Raw genomic sequence first — 27,647 nt, forward strand, 5'->3', positions numbered from 1 at the left:
GCATGATTGTTTAAAGTTTTTTTCTAAAAAGTCAACAATTTTATTTATCACTTTTCGCTGCGCTATAAAAAGAAAGGTACTAATTTAGTACAATTAAACATTGTTGACTCAGAAGAAAATAGTGAAGCTGAAAATGTACCTACTAAACATTTAGAGACTAATGTTGTGAATGTAGCTGTTGTGAGTGTGCAGCATTTAGAGGAACAGATTGATTCGGATAATGTGTCTGTTGAAAATTTAAGAGATGACAATGACGTCAAAAAAGAGGAGGACAATATTAATATTGAATATACACCTCCTGTTAAGGTTGAAAATTATGTTATGACCAATAAATTAAAATTGGTAAGCATTTGGTTTTCTTTATTCAATTCGAAGGATTCTTGTAATTCGATGGCTGTTTTTGAAAGACTGATTTTACCACTGAAAGAGTTTGACATTTGGAATCCGAGAGAGGGACGTTCCGCTCCGTTTGTCATTTTTCATGATGGAACAGATTATAGAGGGAGAGATTGGTGGACTTTGATACCTTGCGTTGATTTGATAAAATTTGCCATATTGCTACAGTTAAATGCTTATGGACATGATGGCATATTTTATTTGGAGGGAAGGTATTTTTTTTTGAGTCCAACAGGATTAAAATTGTAAGTCACTTATTTTTATTTATTTACTATTAAAATATATAATTTTTATTTGTTTACATACTTTGTATCTTTGTTTATAACTTAGGTTGATGAAGAACTTATATCCTGGGAGGGAAATAAAAGAATTCTTAAGAAGTTGCCTACAATTGAATACGAAGGTGTTACTATAACTTTGCCTGCTGAGTTTGCTGCGAAAAAGAATTCGATTATTAATGATCATAAATCTTTGTTGGACAAATGTTTTGACACTGAAGAAATCTTTATTTTATATAATCGAAAAGTAAAATTTGTGGGTGACTCAATGATTCGAGTACGTATTTTTTTATTCTTGTGTCAAATGAATTCTTCTATTGTTTAAATTATTATTATTATTTTAATTTCTTTACAGGTGTGCAAATATGATTAATGGTTTAGTGAGCAATTTCAACTATTAGGTTATAAACAGAAGAGAACTTCTTTGAAAACTTTTCGTATGCGCATGGAACTTCCTATGGAGTGGAAACTTAATTTTTATTGCTCAATAAATGAAGGATTTTCTAATCTAAAAAGGCACATGTTGGAATCGACAGATCTTTTGGGGTCTCCTTTTTTTGCTGGAGGTGTGAAATGGATGATAAATGGTCATCAGGTGAATCGTGTAAGTGTTAAAAACTTATTTTCTTGTTTATTATATGCATTTAACTAAAAAAACTTGTGTTTTTTTTGTTTCAGTATTTTGGACCTTGATAGTGACATGTTTTATTATAATTATTGTATATATAATAAAATTTTAAAAAAAGAAAAATAAAAACAAATTATAATGTTCATTTTCTTTTATTATTCTGTGTTTCTGTTTCCTTTTACTTCTTTTTCCATTAATTCTGTACAAACCTCGTTTTTTACGTAATCACTCAGTAATTCATTTGTTTCTGTAATTTCAGTTTTTTTGTCTTTAAATATAATATTATAATAGTAATTAAATTAATTACTGTTAGTCATTTCTTCTATTTCTATGGCTAAAGTTTGATTATTTATTTTTATTGAACAATCTGATGGTAATATTAGAATTCCATTATTTTTCAATAATTTAGTAAAAGATTTTTTAAAACATTGTATGTCAATTTGTTTAAATTCTTTAGTAGTATATATATCCAAAAGTTATGTTTTAGTAATGGTGTTAAGAATGGGAATTCCCCCGCCGGGTTGTCCACTACCGAACATCATCGATGTCTTTGACGTGCTGGGAGAAGCGGATCCACTGCCAAATGTCATTGATTTCTTTGATGTACTCGGAAGAAGTGGATCCACTACCGAACATCATTGATTTCTTTGATGGTCTGGGAGAAGTGGGTCCGCTGCCAGACATGATTGATTTTTTTGATGAGTTGGGAGAAGTGGGTTCGCTGCCAGACACGACTGGCATCTTGGATATGTTCGGTAGACCTTGCCGTGGTGGCGGGGCTTTTCACTAAAGGACAACCAACAGGGTGGTACCCTGATTCTAAAAAACAAAAAAAAATATGATTATGAATCATAATATCAATGAATTACCGCAAGGAGGAACCCCGAAAGGGGACAATACTCCCGACGGTGTTTCTTCGAACACCGCCGCAGGCCCCACGGATTTTGGGGGGGCCAAAACAATAATCAGCCGATAATCTATGAGACAAATGTCTCAGACCAGTTCCTGGCTATTCCGGGAATTTTCAAAAGCTTGCGCCAAGGATTCAAGCGCCAAAAGAACGTCAGTCGTGAAATCCAGGATGGCGTGACGGTTTTGGAAGGTGCGTTTGACATAATCTGTAAGAATTTACGTTTTATCCCCAAGCCCTTCAAAGACCAAGAGCCGCAACACCCAACTGTGGTAGCTCCACAGCAGACGGAGAGCACTACTGCACCTCTGAACGGCGCAACGACATGTCCTAATAAGGCAAAAGGCGTTAATAAACGCCCCAGGGAAGGTGCAAGCCCAGATGCGAGTCCGCGACGGGCGACTCAAGGCGGGAAGAGAATTAAGCGAAAGGAGGCTCCACAGCTTGGTTCTGAGTCGCTAGTTGGAACAAAAGAGGCGCCCTCAAACAGTCCTGGCAAGTCGTATGCTGGGCCCGTCTTGAGGGACGAAGCGGACAATGGAGACGGTTTCAAAGTTGTTAAAAACAAAAAGAAACGGACTCCAAAAGAGAAACCCTCAGGTGAGAAAAAAGAGCTTCCGAAGCCCCCTTTGAAGCTAAGGAGCACGGAAGCTGTTAAAATTACGGCAAGCGACCCAAAGTTTTATGAGGGTATTTTGCCGCTAATAAAAGCAAAGGTAAACCCAGAAGATACGGGTACCGTGATCCGGAAAATCAGGAGAACTTTTAAACAGGAGGTTCTCGTGATAGTGAAAAAGGGCGGAGAGACCTTAAAATTTGCAGATGCACTGTCTTCAGCCCTGCATGGTAAAGCTGAGGTCACACCTCTAGTGAATAAAAGGTCTCTAGAGATTAAGGATGTGGACGAAGCCACCTCAGAGGATGAGGTAACTGCAGCACTAAGAGAAAAGCTGGGTAAACCCGACCTGAAGATGGAGTGTCGACTTTTGCCGCGCTACAGAGGAACTAAGGTTGCTCTGGTACGTCTGACAGAGGCAGAAAGTAACACTCTGCTAAAGCTTGGTAAAATAAAAATCGGCTGGATAAATGCTCCAATTCGCGAGCATGTTGAAGTAGCTAGGTGCCAAAAGTGCCTAGCATACGGACACTCAACCCGAACCTGCAAAGGCCCCGACAGAAGTAAAAACTGTCGGAGATGCGGCGGAGAGGGACACCTCGCGAAGAGCTGTAAAGTTAAGCCGAAGTGCCTTACATGCTTGGACCTGGGGAAGCCAGAGACGGATCACGATTCCGGAAAGAGAGCCTGCCCGGTTTACAGAGAAGAACTGCAAAAGATTAAAAGGGCAAATCCTTAAAATTTTTGCAGGTCAACCTACATACAAGTAAGGATGCACAGTTGCTCCTAATGCAAACAGCAAGGGAAAATGAGGTCGATATCCTGTTCTGCAGTGAGCAGTATCAAGGAAGCGACCTCGCCCCTTGGTATCAGGATAAGGCGAAGAGAGCCGCCATAAAGCTGTGCAACCCAAAATTGCGGGTTGACAAGTTTCTGGAGACGAGCAGTGGGTTCGTGTGGATAGAGGTGGCTAATATAAGTATGTATAGCTGCTACTTCTCACCCAACGACCCACTGACAAACTTCGAAGCCAATATCGAAGACCTAGAAGCGAGCCTCACAGAATCCAGGCTGGATGTCATCATCACTGGTGATTTTAACGCAAAGTCGCCAGAGTCGGGTGAGACGAGACTCGACAAGAGAGGAATTCGTATTGGAGAAATGATCTCCAGAAACGACTTATTGGCAGTAAACCGAGGCAATACATGGACTTTTAGACGAGGTGCGATCGGATCAATTATAGATCTAACAATCGCATCGTCTAAACTATTTAGCCGCATAACCGACTGGCGGGTCTTTGAGGAATATACCGCAAGTGACCACCAGTACATTGAGTTCTCAGTCTCGATGGGAGACACACGAGGAGGAAAAAGACAGGATGCTCCTAGTCGCAAAACCTCCTCGTGGAATATGAAGAGACTCGACAAGGAAAAGTTCGGCCGGTCCCTAAGAGAAGCCCTTTTAATTGAGGACTTGGGCTGGGTGAAGAGGCCGAGCAGTCTGGATGGGGAGGTGCGAGCGGTGAGGAACATGATAGTCACCGCTTGCAATGCGTCAATGCCACGCAAAGGCGCCACTCCCGTAAGAAAATCCTTGCACTGGTGGTCAGAGGAGCTAGCCTCCTTGAGAAAGGAATGCCTCAAAGCAAGAAGGACATATACCCGATCTAAGGGAGATCCCTTGCTGAAAGAGGCTTTCAAGGAGGCGAAAAAGGACCTCAAGAAAGAGATCCGCAAGTCGCGACGCCGTAGCTGGAAGGACCTAATCGAGGAAGTCGATAAGAACCCATGGGGTCTGGCTTTTAAAATCGTGACTAAGAAAATAGTGACGAGGCAAAAGACCCCAGGCCTGGACAATCCCGATTGGGTCAGAAAGATAATAAGTTCTTTGTTTCCTCCTGCAAAACCATACCTTAGAAGGGACTGGAGTTTTTGCAAAGTCGAAGAGGAAGAACTCTTCACACTTAGTGAACTGCAAAAAGCAGGCAAAAGATTGAAAACAGGCAAGGCGCCTGGAATCGATGGGATAAGTAACGAGATCCTAAAGTTGGTAATCGACACTTCACCCCAGATTCTGCTTCGATGCTTCAATCTTTGCCTTGAGAGAGGAGAGTTCTTCCGCGACTGGAAGCGACAGAGGTTAGTCCTCCTGAGGAAAGGTGAAAAACCTCTAGATAAAGTCTCATCATACAGGCCTATATGCCTGCTAGATACGATGGGTAAACTTCTAGAGGATATGGTTTTGCAGAGAATGCAAAGCCACTTGACCGGAGAGAATAGTCTATCGGATCACCAATTTGGTTTCCGTAAAGGCAAGTCCACAGTTGATGCCATCCAGGCAGTTGTGGACATAGCCAAAGCAAGAAAAAACAAGTTGGGACCCGGAAAAAAGAAGAGCTTCTGCGCGTTGGTAGCAATTGACATACGCAACGCGTTTAATTCCGCAAGATGGAAAGATCTCATCGAGTCGATGGAAAAGAAAAACAGGCCGCCCTACTTGTTGCGGATAATGGATAATTATCTTAGCGACAGGTGGGTTATATATGAGGGAGACACCTGCACTCTCAAGGAAGAGATGCAGCGTGGGGCTCCTCAAGGCTCGAGGGTGGGTCCATTTGTATGGAATGTATCTTACGATGATTTTCTGCGAATGGATCTACCCGAAGGTGCGGTGATCATCGGCTTTGCGGACGACGCGTTGTTCGTGTGCACTGCCGAAAGTGAGGAGGCTCTTGGGACATTGGTGAACGAATGTCTGCGACTTGCAAAAAGCTGGCTGGATACCAGAGGTCTTGAAATGGCCCTGGAAAAGACCGAGGCACTGCTGGTCACAGACAGACGTGGTTATGAGCTCCCACGAATCGTGATAGACGGATTCGAGGTCAAGTGGAGTAAGCAAATTAAATATCTTGGTGTGGAGTTGGATGGAAGGTTAAACTTCCACCACCACATGGCTACGGCGTCAAATAAGGCGATCGAGTGTGCGGCTAATCTTTCACGGTTAATGCCAAATGTAGGCGGATCCTGTGAACACAAACGGAGACTGGTGGCAAGTGTCGCCCACGCTAAAATGCTCTATGCAGCACCAGCGTGGGCCCCATCCCTGAGGTGCAAAAGATGTGTGACCATCTGTGAAAAGATACTGTTGGCGCAGAGATCGATAACAACGCGTATCATCTCTGCATATAAGACGGTATCTACGAGTGCTGTGCAGGTCCTTGCAAGTGTCCCGCCAGCAGATCTTTTGGCGAGGGAAAGGGAAGAAATGTTTCTCTTTTCTAAAGAAAAAAGTTCCTTAGATGAGGAAATAAGACCAAGCAAGGGCCTGATCCGCAAAGAAGCGAGGCACAGGCTCATAGAAAGATGGCAAGAAAGATGGGATGGTGAGGAAAAAGGTCGATGGACTTATCGCCTTATCCCGGCACTCGCCACCTGGATAAATAGGAAACACGGTCAGGTTTCCTATTATTTGACTCAGGCGCTCACAGGTCACGGGTGTTTTAACTCGTACCTGTGTCGCTTTAAATTACGGGAGGACGAGGTGTGTGCATATTGCCAGTTCCCTGAGGACAACGCGGAGCACACCCTCTTCTCATGCAGAAAATGGGACTTGGAGAGGCGGGCCATGTTCGAAGGTGTAAATAGTCAAGTTACACCGGATAACATGGTATCGCTGATGACCCAGTCGGAAGAGACTTGGCGGCAAGTCGAGAACTTCATAATCTCGGTTATGTCGAGGAAGGATCTCGACGGCCGCCAAAAAGCGTAATTTAAACAGCTTTTAATTTTGTACGTTTGTTTTTTATTAATTTATTTTGTGATTTATTTGTCTTTATACATTTTTTAATTGTTTGTGTTTTTTATTCATCTTTGTACAGTTTTATGTTTTCAATGTTTTATACGCGTTTATTTTTTATTTTTTTTATATATCCGTTTGTACTTTTATCTTTTGACTTTTTACACTTTTTAGAATTTGCTTTTTTATTGTTGTGCTGTAAATTCCGCTTATACTTTGAAATAGTTTAAATTTTTTTTAACTATGGACGCAGGTTAACCGCAGAGAAAAGCAGAAAGTCGCATTAGCGACAGAGTTGGAGCGCCACCCTCGAAGGCTAAAGTCTTACGACAGTTCCGAGGGAGGGTAAAGGGCTCCAGAAGAAGGGTTACGGGTTTTAGTGGGTCGGGCTGGCAGTAGGTCGCCAGTTTATTAAATTGACTATTTTATATATTTATTTTTCTTTTTTTATCTCCTTTTGTTTTATCACACCAACCTCACATAACCTTGGAGTGCGGAATCCAAGGTATCTGTAGGCAGATTTCCCAAAAGTCCCTAAGCAAAAAAAAAAAAAAAGAATGGGAATTCATTTGAACTAATAAACTTGCAGTTGTGATACATTGAATTAATTAATATATTGGATTCACAAGTTGGGTTTAATTTAGCGTGATTAATAAATGGTGTGAATTTTTCTTTAAGATTTTTACATATTGTCTTCGGAAAGACCTATTATTTGAGAGTCTACTTTTATAGAAATAAAAGATTCATTATAAAACATTGGATATGAATAAATTTTTAATAATTTAAAGCTTTCTGATATTTGTTTTGGAAATGAGTATACAATAAATAAATTTTTATTTGAATTGAAAGGTTCGACTTTTAAAAATTTTAAAAGAGTTTTAGTATTTATGGTATAGTTTAGCAAATCTTTTTCAAATGGAATGGATTGATGCCATTTATTATTCATTGAAGCTACAAGAAGTTCTTGTATATTTTGTAATGTTCTAATGTATTTTTCGATTCAATATAATTGTTCGTATATGTCGTTTGGATTAGGAGGACCTAAAATAAAAATTTGTTGCATAAATGTATTTTTATTTGTAGTTTTCATTGTGATATTATTAATTGTTTCCTTTTTTTCAATGAAGTTAAATATGCCTGTTTTTTATGCTGGTTCTGTTGTTTCAGTTATAATTTTCTTTGTTTCATAAATTATTGCTTCAAATTTTTTTATTTTATATTCAAGTTGATTTACTTTACCAATAGGAAATTTTATATTTTTAAGAGGTTCATAATATAATCCTGGTGATTGCGTAAATAGAACATCTTGTGGTATGATTTGAAATGTGCCTTTGTTTATTCCTATCAAAAAGGCAAAGATTAATAAGATCATTTTATTTTTAATCTTCATTTCTGAAACAGAATCAAGTATAATTATTTTTATATATTATGATAATTGTTCTGTTTGCGATGTCCGAAAAAAGTACATTTTTTAAAACTTTTCTTTTTTTCATTTTTGTAGGATGAGGAAGTCGAAGGAAGATTTCTACTTTTAAAAGAATTTTTCTTTTCATTCACGACTGTCATTTTTTCAAAAGATTTATTTATCATGTGTTCAAGAGAATTACTGTAATTTTCTATATTATGTAAAGTTGCTAAAGTTATTAATGCTGATATTGTTTTTGCTGTTACAATGTCACTTTATATAGCTGTTTTTTTATTTTTCCTGCAGTGCAAATTGCTAACCAATTTATTGTAGTTTCTGATACGTTTGTTTTAAATAATGAGAATTTCGGAATACCCATTTCTTTTTTATAACAGTAATCATTTAGTTTTTGAATAAGTCTTATTTTAAATGACACTGTTGCTTTTTTCAAAAATGCATTTTCCCCATTGGTTAATTTTTCAACTAAACGATACGCTGCATTTTCTCTTGATAACTCTAGATTGTCACTTGCACTACAAATTATAAAATTTTTATATTTCATTTCTGTAACATATTAAGGTTGATTAATGGCGTCCGCTGGTGCTTGATAATTTGAATTAATTAGGAGGTCGTCTTTCGTGTTTTCTTTTAATAAGGTATTTAGTATATTTAGAAAGGTAGTTGCCATCTTATAATCGGAAGGTTGTTGAATTGTTATGTAGTTGTGGGTACAATTGAATTACTTCTTCGTTGTTTTTATTACCTTCTTTTTTCTGCAGCAGGTTAATTTCTTCTATAGGGGCTGAAGCTTTGTTTCCTTCTTGGTTGTTTTGATTTGGTGTTGGTGGAGTCTTGGGGGCCGTTCCTAAATGTAATAATACATTAGTTTCTGAGTCCCATATGGAACTTAAAAGGTGTAGGGACCATCCAAACACACTATATAATGCATATCCATGTATAAAGGTGTCAGCGATAAATTTGATTGTTTTCATTTCTATTATTATGCCTATAAATCCTTCGCTTACAGTTCCGAAACTAGTAAATGTAACCCAGATTTTCCCTCATGCATGTATAGTTTGTCCTATTATTCCTCTTGCGAGGGTATTTAAAATTATGGGCTTCTCTGCTGGTAGCATAATATTATTTCTTAATTTTTCTAAGTCTTTTTGTGAATATAACCCTTAAGTTAATTTCAACTGGTATACATTTGATTATATGAATAACTTTGCCTGCTAAGACTGACATGTACCCTTCTTTTTTCATTAGATGGTATGCAAATAAATCGGGAGCTTGAGTTGCTAGGACTAAAGCATTTCTTAACACTTCTTGTTCTAATAGGCATATTTTTGTTAGTACGTCGTAATACAATTCATACATTTCTTTTCTTATATGGCGTTCAACGTAAATAAATTTCGTATTTACATAAGAAAACATATCCATGTTTTGAACTAACGGTTTTTTGTTACTTAAAGGTGATCCACCTGCCCTTGTTTCTAGAATAATTAATTTAGGATGTTCAGTTCTTATATAGATATACCCACAAATCATTTCCCTTGATTTTTCAGCTAATGCAAATGTTATATCTTGACTCACTAAAGAGTATAGTATTTCTTTACCTTTTTCATTGCTGCCTATTTCATATGTTTTATTTGCTATTTTTTCATAAATTACTTCGTAATTTCTGAGGTTACAAACATCTTCTGGTATAGCAATCCAAAATGTGGGACGCATGAATCTTCCACAAATCCCATTTGACCTAATAACAAGTAACCGAAATTCACTTCGCCGAATCACCAGTTGCCATAAGATATATGTTGTTATTAATTTTCATTTGTCCAGTTAATTGTTTGGACTAATTTTCGATTTTCCGATATTTCATCTGTTATAATTCCTATTTTTCTAAATCATTAATTAAAATTTGTTTTTATTCGAAATGTTTTTTAACCTAAATATCAATTGCTCTAAATGTAATGAGTTATAAATTTCATTTAATCGAAATGTCATTCGTTATAATTACCATCGTCTCGAATAATTATTTACCAGTATTTACTTTCTACAGAATTGTCATATACACTATATCCTATTTGCTCTAATGTTTATTTAACAGAAATTCACTTACCTCGAAGTAGCATTCAGCCGAATGTTTATTTATCAGAAAGATGATTTAACATTACTTTTGTTTAGCCGAAACATTATTTCACCTAATTTTAAATTGTTATATTAATTGTTTGACATAAATCTATTTCTACCTTATGTTTTTGTGACATATTGTTCTTTTATTCAATTGTCAAATCGTCGAATGCTCAGAACATCTAATTGTCAGTTCGTCGAATGTTCAAAACGTCGAAATGTCTATTCGTCGAATCGTCAAAACGTCGAATTGACAAAAATTCGAAAAATTTGTTTGATATATGTGTAATTATAACGAATGACATTTCGATTAAATGAAATTTATAACTCATTACATTTAGAGCAATTGATATTTAGGTTAAAAAACATTTCGAATAAAAACAAATTTTAATTAATGATTTAGAAAAATAGGAATTATAACAGATGAAATATCGGAAAATCGAAAATTAGTCCAAACAATTAACTGGACAAATGAAAATTAGGTCAAATGTTTTTTTGGACTAACGAAATCTCTGTTAAAGAATATATCTGCAAAATAAAAATTAGAGCAAATGAATCATCGGGAAAATGAAAATTAGATTAAATAATAATTCTAATAACATATATCTTATGGCAACTGGTGATTCGGCGAAGTGAATTTCGGTTACTTGTTTTTAGGTCAAATGGGATTTGTGGAAGATTAATGCGTCCCCAAAATGTATTTCCATTTTCCCTATCTATACATTTTGATTCTGATAAACTACAAACTGTTCCCGACTGTAAATGAATTTTGTCCGTTTCTAAATTGACTGTCGCAAAATATTCTTGTAAGGTTATCTCATACGATGCTTGTACTATTACATCTTTCCATGAGCCATAGACGTCACTATAAGATTCTCCATCACAATATCCATCTTGATTTACTGATCCTGCTAGGGTTATACTACGGTAATTAGTAGAGTTCATTTTTAAATCGGCAAATTTTGTGTTAATAGTAGGCGTAAAAATTCCCGTTTTATGAATTGTGTTGCATACATCATAAGATACTTCATGAATGTATATTCCTTGCCCGTTACTAACAGCTGACGAGTGTGAAAACATTCCACAGTGTTCAATATGACGGCTGATTCTGATTTTACACTGAATAACTTTACTTTTTGTAGTACCACTTAGTTGTATTAATTGTACGTAACTCTGTTCAGTTGTTACAGGTTTTTTTAAATATCGCAATCTCCTACTTGTTTTAATGATAGAGTCGTTATGTTACCCAGTAAAAAAAGAAGTATTGAGTGGAGCGTTTAGGAATTGAGTGAAGCTCTGAGCCAATACGGATTCGAGTAAAAACCGTATTGGGACGTTTGACTCAATCTTTTTTTCATGCGCCGAATACGGTCTTATTTTAGCATTAAAATTAAAATCACAAGACCAGAGTACACAATATAAATTGAAAGCACAATTGTCCTGGAATGTAAAAATGCCGATTTCGATAAAAAACAGTGAATATTTGTTAAAAATTGGTAAAAGCAAAGTTTGACAAGCGCGACTGAATTTACTATGTGAATAAATGAAGTGGTAAGTTTAAATGGACGAAATGGACTAAAAGAAATCTACTGTTACCGACAGAAAGTTCCTAGAGAATTGTGGTAAATTCAACAAAACAATGAAATTTCATTGTTTTAAAATTCTTTAGGAACTTTCTGTCGGTAACAGTAGATTTCTTTTCGTCCATTTAAACTTACCACTTCATTTATTCACATGGTAAATTCAGTCGCTCTTGTCAAACTTTGCTTTTACCAATTTTTAACAAATATTTACTGTTTCTTATCAAAATCGGCATTTTTACATTCCAGGACAATTGTGCTTTCAATTTATAATGTGTACTCTGGTCATGTGATTTTAATTTTAATGCTAAAATAAGACCGTATTCGTCGGATGAAAAAAAGATTGAGTCAAACGTCCCAACACGATTTTTACTCGAATCCGTATTGGCTCAGAGCTTCACTCAATTCCTAAACGCTCCACTCAATACTTCTTTTTTTACTGGGTAGGTTCTGTTGAACCACAGTCAAATCCTATACATGCGTTGGATAGACTTATTATGATAAATAATAAGCATAGTTGTAGTATTTTCCTTATTCCGGTTTCCATATCTGGAAACAGATTATACTTATTTTAGTATAACTTCTTTCTTATTCTTCTTGACTAATATGTGAAAGTTTAAGTTTATTTACATGTACTATCTTTTGTTTATTTTTAAACAAAAAACAATACAAAAAACAATACAAAACTTGTATTTTAACGTTTCCTCTGTGTTTTGTGGTATGGTAAAATTTAGAATTGAAATGATAAGGCGTACATTACGGTTTATATAATTTAATAATTTATTTTAAATATAGGGATAAGGTGTTTATTTGAATACAAATTTGCTCATTCTTTGATTGGAGCTGATCGCGTCGAATTACATTTGTGCCAGTTCGAACACGACTAGTTATTTTTGAGTTTTCTTATAGAGGAGTTGGTGTAGTATTGCAAAAATAAGTAGTGGGGTACATACATGGAAAGGGTAGGGTAAAAATGACCATTTTTTATAGCATTGAAGGGTCTAATGACCAGATAGGTCTAGTTCGAAAATATCGGTCTTAAAATCAGATAAGTTTGAGTCTGACGACCTGGTTTATGGTAGGGCCCAGAAAAGTGTCTGAAAAGTCCACTAGTTAGCCTCAATATAATTTAACAGAGTTGGAATAATATATAATAAAATTACAGATGTTACAAAAACGTGCTTCTTAAGCAAGTTTCTAGCTTAGAAGGATTATCCTTTTTAGCAATTTGGTTTTATAACAGTAATTATACTATGATCCAACAAAAAATGTACAGAAATGTTCTTCTACAGAACACTTTGTTTAAAATTTCTAGTATTTTGTGTGGACCTGTATATTAATTAGCAAATTTATAAATTTTTCCCCCGTGTAATAAAAATACTTCATCTCCGAGTTTAAGATTTTATGGATTGCAATTTTTATCATAATAGATTTTTGACTTTTCTTTTGCTAAAATCAAATTTTCTCTAGCGATGTTTCTCATTTCATGAAGTCTTGTTATTAAATCTGTTAAATAATGGTCGTAAGTTTCTAATTTTTCGTGTTCAAGTGGCGGATCGCTTGACGGTAATCGTGCTAATTTCCCAAGAATTAATTCGTATGAAGTACACTTTGTCCCTTCATGAATACTTGTATTAAACAAGAATATAGCTAATTTTAACCAATCGTCCCATTCTTCATTTTTATTTATAAATTGTTTTAAATATTCTCCTAAAACGTTAACACTCCTTTGGGTGATCCAAAAATACAAATAAATCTTTTAATAAATGCATCAGCTATTGTACTTGCTTGATGATTTGGAAGTGCGATTGCTAATGAATATTTCGTTAAGTTGTCTTGTATTGTTAATATATATTCACTACCGTTTTTGGTTTTTGGTAATGGACCAACGATGTCCATTGCGATTTTTTCAAATGCTGTACCTGGTGTATCTGTAATAATCATTGGATCTTTTGTTTTAATTCTAACTAACTTTTTTAATTAACATTGTAGACAACTTTGAATATTATTTTTCATATTTTCCCAATAATAATTTTGACGAATTTGACCATAAGTTTTGGTTACACCTTTATGTCCTCCAACTGAGCTTGAGTGAGCTTCTTCGATTAACTGCATATATTCTTCTTTAGTAGTATATTTTGTATATCCATTACATACAACAACTATTACAAATGAATTTTCAAAAATTAATTTTATCATTGATAGGATTTCGTCCCAAGTTACATTGTTTGTTTGGGCTGTTTTTGCAATACTGATACTTTTCAATTTTAATTCTTCACATGAGTTTTTTATTGAAATAATTGTAGATTTAATTCTTTTTATTGTATCAGATAAATTTTCTTTTATTTCATTTTCTATTGGAAGAGCAATATGGTAATATATACCTCTCTTTATTTTTTCTGCTATACCTAGTTAAAGTTTACCAAAATTTGGTAATTTTTCGCGTTTAGCTAATGATCTGCAGCCGTTATCTCGAGGATCGCCATTAACTGAAAGAAAATAGGTTAGATTTTCTCTTCGCATTGGTAATTGGTCTCTACAATCAATAATATATTTTTCTTGTTTATTATTTAAATTTTCACAGTTTTTATTTTCCACTAAGTTATCTTCTTCATCAGATGATTCTTTAGAATTCGAATTTTCGTAGCCTTGGTCAATTTCTTCGTGTTTCTTTAATGTTGATTTTTCTTTAATGTACTCAGGATCTGACTCAATTTCGTCAGGAATAATTTCATTGTAAAATTTTTCTTTTCTTTTATTATTTGTATTACATACCTTTTTCGGTCTTCCCCTTTTCTTCTTGAAAAAGGAGGCATTCAAACGTGTGCTATGTTTCTTCGGTCTGTCTCATTTATTTGTTTTATGTACTTTTATTTCTTCATTTTCAATTTCTTCGATTTCTTCATTTTCCTTTTCTTGTATTTTCTTTTCTTGATTATCATTTTCTTGTATTTTCCTTTGATTTCTTGTTATGACATTACAAGTTTCTTTACTTGTACAATAATTTCTTTCAATAGATGAAAGATTTTTTCTTATCTCCAAATTCATGTAGGATTCATTGTCCTTAAATATTTTTTCAATAGATGGGAGACTTTTCCTTATCTCCAAATTCAAATAGGATTCTTTGTCCTTAAACATTCTTTCAATAGATTGGAGCCTTTTTCTTATCTCCAAATGCATATAGGATTCATTGTCCTCAAATAATTTTTTAATAGATCGAAGAATTCTTAATATTTCTGAATTTTCATAGGATTCATTGTCCTTAAATATTTTTTTGATATCATGGAGATTTCTTATTATCTCCGAATTCAAGTAGTATTTAGTTTCATTTGCTACACAATGTATATATTTTTCAATTTTTTCTTGCACACATTTAATTATATTTTCTTGGATTTCCTGAGTTTCTTCCATTTTTTCTTTTTTTATTGCTTGTACTTTTTCTTCAATAATATCTATAACCGGATTTCTGGATAAGGCATCGGCATTGACATTTGTTTTGCCTGCCTTGTAGACTACATTAAAATCATATTCCGCTAGTTTCAGCTTCCATTTTGTTACTCTGGAGCAGGAATCTTTAGAATTTTGAAACCAAACTAATGGTTTGTGATCCGTAACTAGCGTAAATTTTCTACCATAAAGGTATGGACGAAAATGTTGCACATTATATATGATGGCCAAGGCTTCCTTTTCGTACGTGTCGTATTTTCTTTCGCATTCATTTAAAGTTCTTGACGTGTATGCGACTGGTTGGTCTTTTCCAATCACTCCTTGCGATAAAATCCCTCCTATTGCGAAACCTGAAGCGTCTGTTGTCAGTATAAAAGGTTGCGGAAAGTCCGGTCTTCTCAGAAGTAATCTACGAGTAAAAATACATATCTGGACCAAATTTAAGCTCTTTAGGTCAAATAGTTTAGCCGCTAGGGGGGACACGATTTGGATACGGACACAAGAGTCTCACCAATAGGGTTCCGCCGATACACCGTAGGTGTACGCAACCCTAAAAAATGTTAAAAGTTGAATTCTTGTGCATATTTTATTATTTATAAAAAAATACGAAAACGAAAAGTACGAAAAAATACTGAAAAATAAAAAGAAATTTAAAAAAATACGGAAAAATACAAAAAATACAGATAAATACAAAAAAGGAAAAATACAAAGTGAATTCTGGCAGTTTTTACTGTGCTCTCTCTATAATTTTGCATTACAGATTGTGGAGGTAGCACAGTAAAAACTGCCAGAATGAACTTTGAACACAGTTTCAGATGACATCACGGTAAGTATTAGCAGAAATTTCTCTCTGTGTAGTTACAGAAGAAGAAAGAGAGGAATATTATGGGGTCTTCAAGGAAAAACCGGAGACATTTTCTTTCACCTGCTGCTTGAAGAAAAGTTTGGAACAGGTTGTAAGAGTTGTGAAAACAATCAACGTAAGTCAAGACCCCAATGCTAGCTGCTCTTTTTCTTTTTAGGCGCCGCAACCTAATGCTGCTTTATTTGCATCGTCGACGCCAAACGCCAATACTGCTATATATGATTTTCATCATCTACGCCACATTAAACGTGATCATATTCGTCCTCTCCAACAACAGCTGATGGCACAGGAGAAGAACTCCCATTGTTTGTGGCCAGTCTAGAGGCCACCTTAGAAAAAAACGTAAATAGTTACATTAAACGTAACTATAAACATAAATTATTAAACGTTTCGTCCCAAGAAAGGGTGGAGGAAGATGGCAATTATTCTGCTTCAGTTAATTGTCCTGTTCCTACGCTAAAAAAATTAAGGACGATAAAAATGAGTGAAACACGTTGGATGACGTCAAATTTTTATAAACATCTGGATAATTATGGGCTAAAACCAATTAAGAATTTGACAATGGCGACATTGCTCGAAGAGAAAGAGGAGAGTGAAACTGGGTCAGATGATGATACCTATTGAAAATAAGTACATACTATAGTATTTCTTGAAGTGTAATAAAATTCTTCGCAGAAATTCAATTATGTTTACAAATTTTTTTAAATTTTGTTTTTATAATTAATTAATTAATTAGATTTTCATTTCTTGCAAATGATGGATTTATGGAGCATTTTGCATCAAAATGGAGTCGTTGTGCCAGAAATGCTAAAATTAATACTGTAGACAACCAACTACGACAATCTGTCGCATCTAAAATCTTTTAAAAAAAGACAAGCGCTGCATCGAGGAGTTCATGCAATCGCAATTGCATTGAGGAATTTATGCGATCAACATTGCATAGACTCATTGAAGATGAAGATAAAGAGGATTATTATGGGGTTTACAAGAATGAACCAGAGACATTTATTATCTCATACGGATTAAAGAGAAACCTGGACCAGGTTGTAAAGGCTGCTAAAAGGATGAATATAAGCCAAGATCCCATTTCTGGATGCATGTTTTCTTCTTCAACGCAGCACCCCCATACTAGTTCATCCTTTACTTCATCTACGCCAGACGCCAATGCTGCGTCATTACTTCAACGTTCTCGACACATCCAGCGTGCTCATATTCGTCCTCTCCAACAACAGCTGATGGCACAGGAGAAGAACTCCCATTTTTTGTGGACATTCTAAAGGCCACCTTAGAAGAAAACGTAAATAGTTACATTAAACGTAACTATAAACATAAATTATTAAACGTTTCGTCCCAAAAAAGGGTGGACGAAGATGGCAATTATTCTGCTTCAGTTAATTGTCCTGTTTCTACGCCAAAAAAATTAACGACGATAAAAATGAGTGAAACACGTTGGATGACGTCAAATTTTTATAAACAGCTGTATAATCATGGGCTATAACCAATTAAGAATTTGACAATGGCGACATTGTTCGAAGAGAAGGAGGAGAGTGAAACTGGGTCAGATGATGATCTCTATTGAAAATTTGTACATACTATAGTATGTCTTGAAGTGTAATAAAATTCTACACATAAGAGTAGATAAAAATGAAGTCTTTGTGACGAGAAGATTGAAGTTAATACTGGAGGCAACCAACTACCACAATTTGTCGCATTTTAAATTCTTCAAAAAAACCCTGTAAAAAAAAGTATTGGGAGGTACGGGATTCCGTATTGCAAGTGCCAACCTGCCAATGCGGTATTCGCGAAATACCGCATTGGGTGTCGTTGTGAATACGGAAATCAAGGGGTCCCAATGCGGTGCAAGTTTTAAGCTTTAAAAAAAACGAAAATACGTGACAGGAGGAAATAATTAGTGTCAGTGCAGAAATATGCGAGTTAAAGGAATGAGAAAATAATAATAGTGAGTGTAAAAATGAAATTTTAGGAAAAAAAGGTAAGTTGAACTGTCAAATATGAGTCCAATGCGGCGTAGGCTGCTTTCAATGCGGTACACAATCGGTACATAGTGCAAGTCGCCAGTAGAGGGCAGAAGCAAGCAGAGAGAATCGAGCGAACACAGTGTCCCAGCTGATATATGATTTGCATTACATTACTTTCCAATTTTTTATTTTATAACCACGTTTCTGCATGAATCTAAACAATATTTTCGATTATTGTAATTTAGAAGATGCTTACCAATTGTACGTTGGCAGATTTAGTGAAAAGTGTCTGTGTACGGAGACAAATGTGTTAGAAAATGTTTGTTTACCTATTTCACGCCATTCAAACCAGTCAAAGTTGATTTTGCTGTGGCGCATTGAAATCAGCCTATGCCGCATTGGGCCCATATTTGACAGTTCAACTTACCTTTTTTTCTTAAAATTTCATTTTTACACTCACTATTATTATTTTCTCATTCCTTTAACTCGCATATTTCTCCACTGACACTAATTATTTCCTCCTGTCACGTATTTTCGTTTTTTTAAAGCTTAAAACTGGCACCGCATTGGGACCCCTTGATTTCCGTATTCACCACGACACCCAATGCGGTAATTCGCGAATACCGCATTGGCAGGTTGGCACTTGCAATACGGAATCCCGTACCTCCCAATACTTTTTTTTACAGGGAATACGAACGCTGCATAGAGTTGTTCATGCTATCGAAATTGCGTGAACAAATTAAAGAAGAAGAAAAAGAGAAGTATTATAGGGACTTCAAGTATAAACCTGAAATTTTCTTTTACCTGTAGCTTGAAGAAAAGTCTGAAACAGGTTGTAAGAGCTGTTAGAAGAATTAATGTAGATCAAGACCCCATTGCTGGATCCTCTTTTTCCTCTTTAACGCCACACCCCAATACTGGTTTATCCTTTACTTCGTCCACTATAAACTCCAATGCTGCGCCTAGTAAAAAAAGTATTAAGTGGAGCGTTTAGGAATTGAGTGAAGCTCTGAGCCAATACGGATTGGAGTAAAAACCGTATTGGGACGTTTGACTCAATCTTTTTTTCATCCGCCGACGTACGGTCTTATTTTAACATTAAAATCACATGAGCAGAGTACACATTATAAATTGAAAGCACAATTGTCCTGGAATGTAAAAATGCCGATTTCGATAAGAAACAGTAAATATTTGTTAAAAATTGGTAAAAGCAAAGTTTGACAAGCGCGACTGAATTTACCATGTGAATAAATGAAGTGGTAAGTTTAAATGGACTAAAAGAAATCTACTGTTACCGACAGTAAGTTCCTAGAGAATTGTGTCAAATTCAAATAGATTAAACAAGACAATGAAATTTCATTGTTTTGTTGAATTTACCACAATTCTCTAGGAACTTTCAGTCTGTATCAGTAGATTTCTTTCAGTTTATTCAAACTTACCACTTCATTTATTCACATGGTAAATTCAGTCGCGCTTGTCAAACTTTGCTTTTACCAATTTTTAACAAATATTCACTATTTCTTATCGAAATCGGCATTGTTACATTCCAGGACAATTGTACTTTCAATTTATAAAGTGTTCTCTGCTCATGTGATTTTAATTTTAATGCTAAAATAAGACCGTATTCGGCGGATGAAAAAAAGATTGAGTCAAACGTCTCAATACGGTTTTTATTCAATTCCTAAACGCTCCACTCAATACTTTTTTTACTGGGCGTCATTATTTCCACCGTCCTCGCCACATCCAATGTGTTAAACAATTTATTATCCAATAAATTGTTATTTTTGTATTTAAATAATTGGATTCTAGATAAATTTTCTAATAATCATTGATTTAGAAATGAATTTCCGTTAATATTTTATATTATAATTGAATATTGAAAGCGTTGGTTTTTAAAAATAATTAAATTTTGAAAACGTTTTAGATTAAAATCTTTAAAAATTTGAAATTTTCATAATTTGAACTAACAATATTGTAGAATCAATTTTTTTTGAGAAACTTGAATTGCGGATTTTTTTTGAAATTATTTAAAGTTTTTATTTTCTAATATCTTTAGTTGAAGAATTTACAAATAATGGAAATTTTGTAAAGAAATGAATTTGAAAATTCTTAAAGAGCTTTTTCAAAAATTATTAAAAATAATAGATTTATAAAAGATGATCAGTTAAAAACACGAAAAAATTCAATTTTGTAAAAGTTACAAATTATACGTTTATTATTATATTTTTGGTAGACAAGGTCTACCAAAAATATCTATGATGTCAGTCATGTCCGGAAGTGGATAAGCATCCACTTTTCCAAGCACATCAAAGACATCGATGACAGTGGACAACCATTGGCGGGGTCAACTATTCTTTCACATTTTGTTAAAATTCTTTCCAAGAATACAATTATTGATATCAATATAATTCTTCAAAAGAATTCAATTATGTCGCAAAATTAAATATTGTAAGGAAATGGATTTAAAAATTATCAAAGAACTTTTTCGAAAGTTATTAAAAATAATCGATTTAAAGAAGAATTTTAGTTACTCTGTCAACTTCCCACATTAATTCACAAACCAGGCTGACCATACTTAAAAGGTATCTTTTAATATGTTTAAAATAATATATTAAATTAAATTTTAGATATTTAGAATCATGAAAAATCACAGATTCTTAATTTTTTAATTATATACTTCAATTTTTTAAATAAACAAATTTCAAGTCTTAAAATTATTGTTAAAAGCCATAAACCAACAGGTTAATGGTCTCCTTTTGACCGCTCGCCTCAACTCAGCAACAATGAGTAATTCGATACGCATCTTTCTTTCACAATAGATTTCTTTAAAACAAAAATTTTATAATTTAAAACTTTAGCATTTTAACTAATTCAACTTTGTATTATAAAAATATAGAATCTATGGTATTTTACGATTCCAAATATTTAAAATTTATTTTAAAAATCTATTATTTAATTATCATCAAATCCTTATAATTTATTTTAACAAATGTTTTTTAAAATAAATTTTAGATATTTGGAATTGTAAAATATCATACATTCTAAATTTTTATATTAGAAAGTTGAATTAGTTAAAATGCAGAAGTTTAAGTAATAAAATTCTTGTTTTACAGAAATATATTTCGAAAGAAAGATGCGTATCGACTCCGCCGCCGATTGTCAACTGACGAACTTCATTGATGTCTTTGATGTGCTGGGAGAAGTGGACCCGCTGCCAAACATCATTGATGTCTTTGATGTGCTGAGAGAAGTGGGGCTTAAAGTTTGTTTAATTTAACTAATTAAAGTTTATAATTAAAGAATTAAGAATCTATGATATGTCATGATTCCAAATATCTAAAATTTATTTTGAAGAAATTATAAGCTATCTCGCGAACTATAACTGACATGCAAAAACTGATATCATTTTTTAATTTTAAGCCAAGAGAATATAAGATATACGTAAAACAGTCTCCAAAATAACCTGAGTTTATAAAAATTAAATATAATGTTGAAATAAACACAAATGATTATAAACATTAAAAAAAGTCATGGTTTTTCGATTTTATACCTTAGTCATAAAAGGCGTGACGGCCTTTGCAGTAGTAAATAATACCCTTGTCAGTCATAAAAGTTTTGATAATTCTTAACAGAATATTGATGGTTTCTATTTAATGTTTTTAAGCTGCAATTGTAAGAAATACTGCTCAAAAACATAAGAAATTCTGATTATTTGATGTTTTGTTATTTTTTATTAAGGCTACTAAAAAAAATAATGACAAAACATCAGACCGTCGGGTTAGCGCAAGATCGTACTTATTCGACAAATAAGTCAAGAACATACCTATTCAGAAAAGAGGCAAGAACGTGCTTATTCAGAATATAAACTAAAAACATACGAATTCGAAAATTAATCTTTTATGGCAAATTTCAAATTGTACTTTAGTACAATTGTTTTACGAATAATTACTTTTATTTCGTTTCATTGAGAATAATTTTTTCAATATTTTGTTTTTCTTATATGAAAAGTATTATTTAAATAAAATTATAATATTCTTGGTAATTTAAAATCTGACTGTAAATGTTAGTTTGCAAATTTGTTTCCTTTTACATTATATTCTGAATAAGCACGTTCTTGCCTCTTTTCTGCCCTACTAAAAAATAATGACAAAACATCAGAAAAATAATCAGAATTTCTGGTGTTTTTGAGCAGTTTTTCTTACAATTGCAGCTCAAAAACATGAAAAAGACATAGAACCCTTCAAAATACTGTTAAGAATCATGAAAACTTTTATGACTGCCACCGAATTTTTTTATAGCATAGCAAGAAATCTTTTTTGGGGATGTATTCTTGTGTTCCTTTATGTAAAAAGGTCGTCACGCCTTTTATGACTAAGGTATAAAATCGAAAAACCATTATATACAATTTTTAATGTTTAAAATCATTTTTGTTTATTTCAACATTATATTTAATGTTTATAAACTCAGATTATTTTGAAGACTGTTTTACGTATATTTTATACTCTCTTGGCTTAAAATTAAAAAATGATATCAGTTTTTACATATAAGTTATAGTTCACGAGATAGCTTATAATTTCTTCAAAATGAAGTAATAAAATTTTTACTTAAACAATCATAAACCTTCAGAACAATGCCTTTTTTGCCCACTCGACTCAACTCAGTCACAATGACCAATTCGCTACGCACCTTTCTTTAACAATAGATTTCCGAGTCTATTGTGATGATTTTAAAACAAGAATTTTATAACTTAAAACTTTTTTTTAATTATCACCCAAACCTTATAATTTATTTCAACAAATGTTTTTTAAAATAAATTTTAGATATTTGGAATCGTAAAATACCATAGATTCTAAATTTTTATGTTACAAAGTTGAATTAGTTAAAATGCAGAATTTTAAAGTTATAAAATTCTTGTTTTAAAACCATTACAATATATTCGGAAAATCTATTGTTAAAGAAAGGTGCGTATCAAATTGGTCATTGTGACTGAGTTGAGTCGAGTGGGCAAAAAAAGGCATTGTTCTGAAGGTTTATGATTTTTTAAACAAAAATTTTATGACTTAAAATCTGTTTAATAGGTACGTAATAGGTACGTTTTGCCATCTTTGTCGAATAAGTACGATATTGCGCTAATCCGACCAGACATTCTGATTTTGTTTATTTCTGACAAATTTCAAATCATGAATTTTTTGTTGAAAACCATAAACCCACAGGATAATGGTCTCTTTTTGACTGCTCGCCTCAACTCAGCAACAATGAGTAATTCAATACGCATCTTTCTTTCGCAATAGATTTTTTTAAAACAAGAATTTTATAACTTAAAGCTTCTGCATTTTAACCTATTCAACTTTGTAATTTAAAAATTTAGAATCTATGGTATTTTACGATTTCAAATATCTAAAATTTATTTTAAAAATCTTTTATTTAATTATCACCAAATCCTTATAATTTATTTTAACAAATGTTTTAAAAATAAATTTTAGATATTTGGAATTGTAAAATATCATACATTCTAAATGTTTATAAACTTTGTAATATATATATTACAAAGTTGAATTATTTAAAATGCAAAAATTTTAAGTTGTAAAATGCTTGTTTTAAAGAAATCTATTTTGAAAGAGAGATTCGTACTGAATCCACCGCCGGCTGTCCACTGCCGAACTTCATTGATGTCTTTGATGTGCTGGGAGAAGTGGGTCCACTGCCAAATATCATTGATGTCTTTGATGTGCTGGGAGAAGTGGGCCCGCTGCCAGACACGACTGGAACGAATAATTGCACTAAATGACAACCAAACAGCAAGAAAAAATGGATTCACAAAATTCAAAGAAGGCACTAGTGGTGCATAACGATGCGAGATTATCGTTATTCTCGTTCAATTGTCATACAATTTACGATAATTTTTTTAAGAGATTCTCGAACAGTTTTTTTTGTTTTACATTATCGTCTTTTAATTGTTTATGGTTTTTAACAAAAAATTTATGACTTGACATTAGTTTAATTTAACTAATTAAAGTTTATAATTAAAGAATTAAGAATCTATTATATTTCATGATTCCACATATCACAAATTTATTCTAAAAAACATTATTTTGAAGAAATTGTAAACTATCTCGCGAACTATAACTGACATGCAAAAACTGATATCATTTTTTAATTTTAAGCCCAGAGAATATAAGGTATACGTAAAACAGTCTTCAAAATAACCTGAGTTTATAAGAATTAAATATAATGTAGAAATAAAATGAGCTTTAATTGTAAGAAATACTGCTCAAAAACACCAGAAATTCTGATTATTTTTCTATTGTTTTGTTATTTTTTATTAGGGCTACCCTGCTGGAAGAATAGACTGAAATTGTACTGGGGAATTAGTACTGTGAGCTCAGTCTACTTCAGTGAAAATTTGAAGCGTCTTAGCACTGAAATTGTACTGGGAAAAATTACCTGAGAAAGGGTTGCTATAGGTGGTGTTTATGGCCTTACCGTCATTAAGTTGACTGTTTGACTAATCACTCGTTTTAATATGTTTGTGATTTGTAAATTTAAATATTTTATTTTTTTGTTGTATTGCGTTTATTTATGGTTTTTAATTTATTGATGTGATGTTTATTTTGTTGACTTTAACTAGTGACCTGATGATAGTGGCGAATCTGATCACTGAAACGTCGTCTATTTTATAAAAAAGTAAAAGAGTGTTTCTCTTTTACCTTTTATATACGTCTTCCAAAAATCGAAAAAATTAATTTAAAAAAATAATTGTGGAAGAATTTACTAAATATTTAAATTTGAAATCATAAATTTTTTGTTAAAAACCATAAACCCACTGGATAATGGTCTCCTTTTGACCGCTCCCCTCAACTCTGCAACAATGAGTAACTCAATACGCATCTTTCTTTCCCAATAGCTTTCTTTACAAGAATTTAATAACTTAAAACTTCTGCATTTTAACTAATTCAACTTTGTATCTAATATAAAAATTAAAATTTATGGTATTTTACGATTTCAAAAATCTAAAATTTATTTTAAAAATCTTTTATTTAATTATCACCAAATCCTTATAATTTATTTTAACAACTGTTTTTTGAAATAAATTTTAGATATTTAGAATTGTAAAATATCATAGATTCTAAATTTTTATATTACAAAGTTGAATTAGATAAAATGCAGAAGTTTTAAGTTATAAAATTCTGGTTTTACAAAAATATATTTTGAAAGAAAGATTCGTATCGAATCCGCCGCCGGTTGTCCACTGCCGAACTTCATTGATGTCTTTGATGTGCTGGGAGAAGTGGGCCCGCTGCCAGACACGACTGGCATCATGGATATGTTAGGTAGAACTTGCCTTGGTGGCGAGGCTTTTCACTAAAGGACAACCAAACAGCAAGGAAAAATGAATTCACAAAATTCAAAGAAGGTACTAGTGGTGCATAACGATGCGAGATTATCGTTATTCTTGTTCAATTGTCATACAATTTACTATAATTTTTTTAAGAGATTCTCGAACAGTTTTTTTTGTTTTACATTATCGTCTTTTAATTGCGATACATTTCTCGCTATACAAATGTGAATTAAAGTCAAACGTTACAATGGAAAATTGTAAAGGGTAATCTTCGCAAACGCAGGAAATTAGTTGTAAGCCGAAAAGAAGAAAGCATAATGGAAAAGATTTGAACGAATCATTTACATTTTTTCTCAACGATTAGAAAATTAAATGGGGTAAATGCAAAATTTGTCTTGCTCAAAAATCGGAAAATGTAAGAATGATAAAAATGATGGGAAACAATGCAACTGGATTAAAAAAGCACCTTGAAAAAGTCCATCCTAAGAAATTTAAAGAAACTTATTCGTGTCATAATACTCAGGTTAATTTAAAATATATGATTTTTAGATTTTTATTTTATTTATAGTGCGATTCCAAGGGAGATTTTAGTTTTTTCGGATTAAGTCAACCAATTGTAAGGAAATTTAGGAATTTCAATCTACACATAAAAAGAAACATAACCACCAAATATTACGTCAAAATATTCAGTTGTTTTTGAGATGTCAAAATTTTGGAAAAATTTTGAAATCGTTATATCTTCTTTTCATCTTAACCAAATCATTTAATTCTTTTTGAAAAAAATTCAGCATAAAAAACGAAAAATTTTTTCAATTTATGTTTATAAAAAATTGTTATAAACAAAAAAGTTATTAAATAATAATTGACTAACTTTTGAACGACTAAACAAAATTGAATGAGGCAAACACTAAACAAATCTTCGCTGTGGTTTTTTTAAAATTCCGAAAAAAACATGGTACATCACGAAACATTTCTATACAATATTTTAATATTTTTGTTCACTTTTAAGCGTAAACATTAGAAGTTTCTGCTACTTTACGTGCAAATTCAAATGCACGCGCAGACCTCTCTTTCTAATCATCTACGAATTTCCGGTTTCAGAGAGTGAGGTCTGCGCGCGCACCTGAATTTCCACGTAAAGTAGCAGACACTTCTAATGATTACGCTTAAAAGTAAACAAATATATAAAAGTATTGTATAAAAATGTTTCGTGATGTACAATGTTATTTCCGGAATCTTAAAAAAACCATATAGAGAAGATTTGTTTGGTGTTTGCCTCATTCAATTTCGTTTAGTCGTTCAAAAGTTATTGAATTATTATTTAATAACTTTTTTGTTTACAAAAATTTTTTATAAGCATAATATAAAAAAATTTTTCGTTTTTTTATACTGAACTTTTTCCAATAAGAATTAAGTGATTTGGTTAAGATGGAAAGAAGATATATCGATTTCAAAATTTTGACATCTCACTGAATATTTTGACGTAATATTTGGTGGAAATGTTTCTTTTTATGTGTAGATTGAAATTCCTAAGTTTCATTGCAATTGGTTTACTTACTCTGAAAAAACTAAAATCTTCCTTGGAATCGTACTATAATTAATTTTTGTCTAAACGAAATTTCACTTTACACATAAACTATTTGTGACAAATATAACTACAATTTTTTTACATAAATAATCATTTAATTTTTAATTGTAATTTGATTTATAACAATGTAAAATTAAATTCCAATAAATAATTAATTTGATTAAATTTTTTATTTTAATATATCTTCTTTATAAATAAGATCAGACTTTTGTCTGTACATTGCATAGAATTTGAAAATTCATGTTTAGTTCTTCCATTCAAGTCTGGGATAAACACAAAGACTACTTGACCGGTTAAAACGAAACTTTACAGTCTCTTTGGTATTAGTCTAACTTAAATTTCTAGCCATATCCAATTAAAAGATATTAAGCTAAACGAAAGTTATAGCTTTTTCACAAAATTAAAAAAATGCAAAACTTAAATTTTTTGTCAAATTGATGTGACACTTTTTGTAGCTACTTTTAATTATAAATACAACTAATCTTCACTATAAAAATGAAATATAAATAATAAATCCGAATTTTTAAGCCAAAATCATATTTTTGATTTTCTACCAAATTTTTAATTAGTTTTTTTCAATATTGTTTAATTTTTAATGAAGTTGGTATTGATATCAGTTTATGTTTTTAAATTTTAAATTACATTTATTACATTTATTTTATTAACAAGTTTATTGTCATAAATTTGTCTA

General features: G+C 32.7%; 1 protein-coding gene and 1 long non-coding RNA gene across 4 annotated transcripts in view; one reads left to right on the forward strand and one right to left on the reverse strand.

The window, feature by feature from the left end:
• The window catches only part of LOC122509207 (arrestin domain-containing protein 17-like), a 61,331-nt gene that overhangs the window by 22,598 nt on the left and 11,086 nt on the right, over positions 1 to 27,647 (reverse strand). The gene's annotated exons all lie outside the window — the stretch shown is intronic.
• Positions 3 to 1,337, forward strand: LOC122509210. Its single transcript, XR_006302329.1, has 3 exons — positions 3 to 641; positions 727 to 951; positions 1,030 to 1,337. It is a non-coding gene; the product is annotated as an uncharacterized LOC122509210 (long non-coding RNA).

This window comes from Leptopilina heterotoma, unplaced genomic scaffold, assembly GCF_015476425.1.
Source record: "Leptopilina heterotoma isolate Lh14 unplaced genomic scaffold, ASM1547642v1 Lhet_6, whole genome shotgun sequence".
In the NCBI taxonomy this organism is placed as follows: Eukaryota; Metazoa; Arthropoda; class Insecta; order Hymenoptera; family Figitidae; genus Leptopilina; species Leptopilina heterotoma.